The sequence below is a fragment of the Pinus tabuliformis genome, chromosome 6, assembly GCF_031772625.1.
Source record: "Pinus tabuliformis cultivar Carrire ecotype Pingquan chromosome 6, CPIR1, whole genome shotgun sequence".
NCBI lineage: Eukaryota > Viridiplantae > Streptophyta > Pinopsida > Pinales > Pinaceae > Pinus > Pinus tabuliformis.
This window is the reverse complement of record NC_142292.1, coordinates 28997632-29005483: the sequence shown is the minus strand read 5'-3', so window position 1 is coordinate 29005483 and position 7852 is coordinate 28997632.

Below are 7852 nucleotides of genomic sequence, written 5' to 3'. Positions count from 1 at the left end.
CTTTGTGAAGTAATCGGTAGCGGTTAAGATCCAACGGTGCTGCCCGGATGATGCTAGGTGGATTTCGCCAATAAAGTCTAAGCCCCACTGCTGAAATGGCGCACTAATCTCCACCGGTTTGAGAGGCAATGGCTGCAACTTTTGCTTTCCTTGAAATATTTGGCATTCATGACAACTCTTCACCGCTTTGTACACATCAGAAAATAGGGAAGGCCAATAAAAACCAGCTCGCAAGATCTTGTTGGCCGTTGTCTTCCAAAACAAATGACCTCCACAATCACCTTTATGGAAGTCTTCCACTATTGCCTTCGCTTCCTCTTCGACCAAACAATTCAGCAAGATGCCTCCGGGATCTTTCCAATAAAGTGCAGATTTCAAAATGCAAAATTTAGCAGCCTTTAGCTTTAATGTTCTTGCCTTATTTCTTGACATTTCGGGAGGTGCAGATAAGTTTTGAAGTACATAAACTATATCAGCATACCAAGGTGAAGAAACAAAGATGTCTGATACCTGAACTGCTGAATTTTCTTCGTCACCGTCGGATAAGGCAGCGATCAAGTTGATGTCAAGAGCATGAAGGTTTGTTTCAGCCATTAATTTCGCGAGACCTTGACCTTTAATCAGCTTGGTAGGCTTGATTTCAACATCATACTCTAAGAGAGCAGCAATCCATTTGCCTCTCCTACCTTCCGGCTCTGTTTGTACCAAGACATCCTTTACGGCCGCATTAGGAACATATGCCAACACATGAGAGTTGAGAATATATACCCGGAAATCTTTCAAGGCTTTGATTAGCACCAAAGCTTGCTTCTCAATGATGTTATAGTTTAGTGCTCCATCTCTAATAATCCGGCTGAAAAAAGCTATTGGCCTCTCAACTCCTTCTCTTTTTTGCATCAATACTGCTGCCAATGTATGCTCGGAAGCGAAAGAGAACAAGATGAAATCTTGAGTATAATCGGGACTGATCAAGGTAGGGGCTGAAGACAAGATTACCTTGATTAGATTGAAAGATTTGACTGCCTCCTCGGTCCACTTAATCTCGCTGTCCTTCCGGAGCATATTGGTTATTTCTCTAAGGTGCTCTGCAAGGTTGGGAATGAAGCGGCGCAGAAAATTTAATTTGCCATTAAAAGACTGTATTTCCTTCTTGTTTCGGGGCTGCTCTAGCTGCTGAATTGCTTCCACCCGTGCGGGATCAATTCGGATGCCATCTTTGGAAATGATATGTCCCAGCAATTTGCCTTCACTCATGGCAAAAAGACTCTTTTTCGGGTTCAAGGAAATGCCATATTTTCTGCACTTTTGGAACACTTTAGTTAAGTGAAATAGATGCTCTTCATCTGATTTGGAAAACACGGTTAGATCGTCAAGATACACAACTAAAAATACATCCTTTTCATTAGCGAAAGCCATATCCATAGCTCGCTGAAATGTGGCACCCACATTTTTCAACCCAAATGGCATTTTGGCGTAGTGAAATGTTCCCCATGGTGTAGTGAAGGCTGTCTTATCACGGTCATCCTCGTGCACTAAAATCTGATTGTACCCGGAGTATCCATCAAGCAATGACATTCTTGAAGCGCCCACTACCCGCTGCAATATGTGGTCCATTTTAGGCAGCGGATAGTTGTCCTTTAGCGACACTTTGTTTAAATTTCTGAAATCTATGCATAAGCGTATTTCACCGGTCTTCTTTCTCACAGGCACTAGATTGGAGATCCAATCAGAAAAGCGAATAGGGACTATAATTCCAGACTTGTAGAGCCTATTGACTTCCTTCTCAATCGAAGGCAACAACTTGGGATTGATCCTCCGCAACTTTTGTCGAAAAGGCTTTTGATTTGGCTTTATGGGAATAGTATGTTGAATAATGCTTGTATCATAGGTCTTTAAATCTGAATAATCCCAAGCAAAAACATCAGAAAATGATGACAATAATCTAATGTATTGATTCTTTACCTTGAGCGGCAATGCTTTTGATAATTTCACCATCTTTGGATTTTCGGCTGTTCCAAGATTCACATCTTCCACACCTTCTTCTGTTGGCATCAAAGTTGGCTTGCGGGCCACATCATCTTGATCAAAAAGTTCCTCTAAAGGAATTAACCCTTTAGGAATATAATTGTCTTTCAGCTGCAAAACATCCATTTGATTCACTCCTTCAGGCTCCATATCTATTGAGATTTCTTCGAATTTACCTTCTCCATGCAAGAAATCTTTGATCTCCTCGTCATCTTGAAACACTTGCCAACATCTTTGATTATCCGGGACTGTAGGACGGTGCTTTACATAGATTTCGAACTTGTTGCTTGAATTCATTGGTATCTTCAAATTACTTGCTGCCTTTGCCAATGCATCCGCCACACTGTTTTGAATTCGGGGCACACAAGTCAAAGTATGTTCTGAAAACCGCTTCAAAATATCTAGGACAGCATTGCGATAAGCCCGCATACGAGGGTGTTTGGCTTGAAATTCCCCCTTCACTTGTTTGATAACTAATTCCGAGTCGCCATAAACCGCTATCTTCTTTGCTTTCAATTTGCGAAGGATTTTCAAACCAGCAATAAGAGCCTCATATTCCGCTTCATTATTTGAAAAATCAAAAGCTAATTTATAAGAACACACCCGTACCTTGCTTGGAACTTGGTTTTGGACTGAAAATGGACTTCGAATCCACACACCTATGCCAGCTCCATCGCTGCCCACTGCACCATCAAAATCCATGGTCCAAAGACCCTCCTCATCATCATCTAATTGCTGCACTTGTGATGCTGTTTTAGTCATAATTTGCTGCCCATTTGTCTCAACGATTGATCTTATGACAGCAGTCCTTTCTTCGCTTTCCGTTCTCAAAACTTCTCTGAAATTTTCTGCAATACCTGGGATATCTTCTACCTGAACTAGCTGACTATCTATATCATTTAAATTTTCCGCAAACAAAACAAAAGATTCTAAATCTGTTTTTACATAATTTACAGGATGATTTACTGGCTTTTCCTTGCTAGTAATCATATACTTCATCTTTTGCTCTCGGTACACCTTTCTCATTTGGCCAAACACCGGAATAGTAGCATATGAAAAATCAAGCTGAAGTGTACCCTTTAGCTTAGCTCCCCATGACCTTGAGAGCAGCATGCCAAACCGTGGAGGAATGTCCGCCACCACAACATCCATCAAAAGATTCTTTGCTGGGATTTGATGAGTTATATCAAGTCCCAACTTCTCCATTATTGCCTTGGGCATTAAATTGTGTGATGCTCCCGAATCGAACATAGCATTATGAAGCACATAATCATGAATTCTTAAGCTGATATAGAATGGCGGGACATCGCTTTCTGGAGACTCACCGTTTAGAGCTGGCCCAAAGATTAATTCCGGCTGATCATCCTCCACATTTACCGCATGTAACATTGGATCAGTATTGAACATCTTAGAAATTTGTGCTCTGTAGGTAGTGTTCTTCATGACTTCTGTTAGTGGAATGGACAATTTCAATTTCGAGACTTCGTTCTCAATGCTGAATGCTTGACTTTTCTCACTTTCTTTTGCCAGATTATCTCGTTTTTCTGCTTTATCTTTGGGTACATTTGATGGCTGATCCATCTTGTTTGCTGGAACTGTTTGAGTTGATGGAGGATCCATGACTTCTTTACCCTTTCTCTGTGGAACAGCAGCACCATTCTTTGCCAAATTTTCTGCCCTCTTTTGAATTGGATGTATGGGAACTGTCCGGTTTCTCAACTGTCTCTGCTGGCCTTGTTGAGCTGATAAAGCATGTAAGTAACCTCGTTGGTACTCCTCAGACTCATCTTGAAGTACCACATCATTAGATAGAATGTAATGCTCATCTTGAGGTGTATAAGCATTACTTACCAGCTCTTCTTCTTCCGTGATGTATGTGGGCAGATCATCGGGAGTGAAAAAGTGATTTTCTTCACCCACACCTTCACCTTCATCTTCTGATTCTTGAGTGACATAATTTTGCTGAAATGGAGGTTGGATTGGCTGCTGCACGGCCGCTTCTTGTGCTTGTGTTTCCCGCTGTTTGATTCTATATTGGGGCTGCTGTTGTTGACCTCTGAAGTTTGGGTTTCGAACTTGTGGTTCCGGTTTGCCAAGACTAAGATTTTGGAATGCCTTTTTCATCTCTTCCACTGTACGAAGAACCTGAGAAGTGGATGCTGCCTCTTCTTTGATTGTGACCTTCTTCTCCGCTTTCATTCTTGCCCTTTTGTCATTCAAATTAGCCTCCACACTGACTGCAATTTTCTGCATTTCCTCCAAGGTAGGAGGATCTCGGTCCCGCAGTGAGTAGGCCATCTCCGGATCGAAACCATCTGGGAACTTAAGCAATGCGGACTTTCTTGATGGTCTCAAATCATCGGGTATAGCGTTATACACTGAATTAAATCTGATTATATAGTCTTGAACCGACTCACCCGGATTTCGCTTGAGGTTGTTGTACTCGGCATTGATTTGCAGCGGGTCTTTCCTTATTTCCCATCGGTCCAAGAATTGATTCTCGAGTGCTTCCAAGGTGCTGATGCTGTTAGCTACCAACCCTCTGAACCATTTTCTTACTTCTCCGGCAAATGTTTGCACGAACAACCGCATGGTAACATCTTCTTCATCTAACTCATATAGATCAAAGAAAGTGGACATTTTATCGATATGTTGCTGTGCTGTAATACTTTGTGGAGTGCCATCGAACATGGGAATTTTACTTTGGTAATCAGCAGGCATATCATGAAGATTAGCAGGCAATACAAGTGGGGCAAACCGGGCTGCCATTTTTCTTGGTAATGTAGGTCTTGGAGTAGCAGGCGGGGTAGGTGTGGCAGTATGAGGAGTAAGAGGAGGAGAAGTAGTGTGTGAAACCGAAGGCGAGACAACTGTAGATGGGGGATGAGTAACTATGGGAGTGATGGCAATATAAGGGGGATTTGACTGTTCATGCGCCGTGATAGAGGATCCAATATGACCAGAGATATTTTCAAGGAAATCAGCAAGAGTTGTAGCTTGTACACGTGTCTGGAGATTCCTCAAAATGAAATTTTCAACTAATTTATTATGCCTCTCGAATTCAATAGCAGCTGCAAAATCAGGATTAGGAACTAGAGTAGCAAGTGCACTTTCAGATTTAGCTTTAAACAACGACAACTCAAAACTTTCATCGAAATCAAGATCTTCAAGATACTCAAAAATAGCTGGGCATGAATTAGATCTAGCAATTGGTCTTGGATCAGTAGCCAGCTTGTTTTCACGAATAGACTAGGAAAGGAAAAACCGCTCAGCCGTATGGAATCTCTTAGCCTATCATCCGAAGCTTAGAGTCCATAATGATACTGGGATAAAGATGTCACTGAAGTGAGGGTTTCAGAAGCTCACGGAGATTGACTGAAGCAGCGTTTATCTACTAACGCTGATGTAAAACAAGAGCGTGTTCAAAGGCTACCTGGCGTGACTTCAGGCTCCGTCTAAGACTTGCGAAACTCACACATCAACACACAAACAAGTTTGTTCTCCCCAGTATGGTCGCCAATATGTTAGCGCTTGGAATTCACCTAGGCTGAGATAGACAAACTCTCAAGGCTACATCAAACCATTTCACCTCGTAGCTAGCCCTACGAGGTATGAGAAGGCTCTCTCGGGTCAGATTCGGTAGATCTTTCAATATGATAAGCTGACCAATTAGGAATAAAGATTTTAGGCTAGTAAATTGATAAGGGGGGTTGATTTAAAGATTTTTGGGGTTTTTGGTGGCAATTGGAGGGAGTGCAATTCAGGGTGCGGGGATTGGGCTCAGTTTTTGCAGGGGGATCTTTGGGGCAAGGTAGGAGTGAGTGCTGATGCCTTAATCTGAGATGGATGATCAGGAATGATAGAGGAGGAGCTAAAGAGGGCAAACAACAACTTTGAATCCTCTTTAGACAATGGAAAACATAGACATTGAACAAAATTAAAAGCTGAGCATGGCATGCATGAATTCAAACTTTATCACTTCATCTGTTCAATTAGCAGCAAAGAAAGAGATGGAACACATAAAAACACTTACAATAACATGTAGAGAACACACCATCAACACAACAATCCACAAGAATCCACAATGATGTCTGCAAAACCCTGGCCTTCCTTTTCCTTAAATTGCAGTAATAGATGTACAATATACAATAATGCTTCTCCCACAAGAGTCCAACCATGAAAATGAGCAAGAGAAGGCATAATATAGACCATCTAACTCCTTTCCCCACCTCTAGGGGTCAAGCTCAGCTTCCTAGGAGCAGTTTGAACTAATTCTAAACTAAGCACTAGATAATAGGAAGTCAAAACAACTTGCCTCTAAAACTTAGCTAACTCATCCATGCATTAAATATTCACTATTTACATCAAGGAAGCTTCTAGAAGGGTTAAGATAGATTAAATCTATCAATGTGCCATGAAAATTATCCATACATCCATCATTTATAGGTGCAAATGATCAACCAAGGTAAAAACAGAGTTTGCAGGCCTGAAAAGTCAAAACTGGCAATTTTAGCTCGAGTGGTCGCGCCCCTTTGCAGCACTTTGTGAATGGGTTCCAGTTGTCCAAATAAAGTGCAAGATGGCTCATTGGAAAGCTCTGTGTGTCTACTTTCCATCCCAAGTGGAATTTCTGGATTTGGAGTTGATCTGACCCCTGAAAAGTCAATTCTCCCAAGGTCACTTTCTGCAACTCAAAAAGTGGGCAGAAAGTCAAAATTTTGATGTATTTTGAGCTTTTGGAGGCCCAAATCTCAAAATCAAGTTGACCCCAAGTATAGGTAATTCTAGTTTTTGCATGCCCTTTCCAAAAATGTCAACTTTTTGTGATTCTGAGCAGTCCTCCCGAGTGGTCGCGCGGGGGGTGAGACCACTCCACAGGCAAAAACCTGTAAATTTCCAAAAAATTTCCAAAATGCTCCAAAACTCTCAAATTTTTTTGATTTTGCTGCTGGATGAAGGCTAATGAGTACCATGGTGAGTGAGGGATGCCTCAGCCAAGATACGGAGTGGGTTTGTCCTTTTCTTCTTCTTCTGGGCCTCTGACAGCTTCCTTCGGAGAATTTTCATTTTAGCCTTGCAAACATGCAATCTTGCCCAATAGTGTGTTTTCATGTTGCGTAGCAGCTCTTTGTCATGATTTTCCTTCTCCAACAATCTCTCCAAGTGAAGATTTGCTTGGATGAGCAATGACTCCCTATCAGCGGGCAATGGGTCCCCGGGCCTCCTGCGGTTCAAGCCTCTGTTACCGCGGATTCTCCATAATTCATCCAGCTCCTTCTCCGTCTCTAGCTGTTTGTTCCGCTGCTCTAAATAAGTCATAGTCCACTGAGCCATCTCAAGCTTCCGCTGCAACACAAGGTTCTCCTCCTCTCTCTGCCTAATGAGCTCATAGAAATCTGAAGAGGAAGGAGAATGAGCATCAAGATCCATGAAATCAGGATGTGCCTCGCCAACTGCCTCATCCTCAACCATGGGTTGCTTGCCCTCTCGTACTGCCTCTGCTGCTGAAGGATGCGAGGCCCCTTCCACCTGGTGTGGAGATAACACTCGCTGATCTGAAGAGGATGACGTGACCCCTTCCACCTGCTGTGGAGAAAGTACTCGTCGAGCTGCTGCAAATAAGGTCCTATGACCTCTCTGATAAGTGACCCGAGGAGAAGAAGCCATATGTCTCGGAATACTAGCCTCGGGCTGATGTGATGGCCCTCCCTCCTCGTGAACTGCCTCTGGCTCTGGCTGTGGCTGTGTGAAGAACTCACGGGAGATAAAATCTGCCCAAGGAATGCCCTGCTGGCTCAGCTGATGGGAAACAACCAGCTGGATGAGA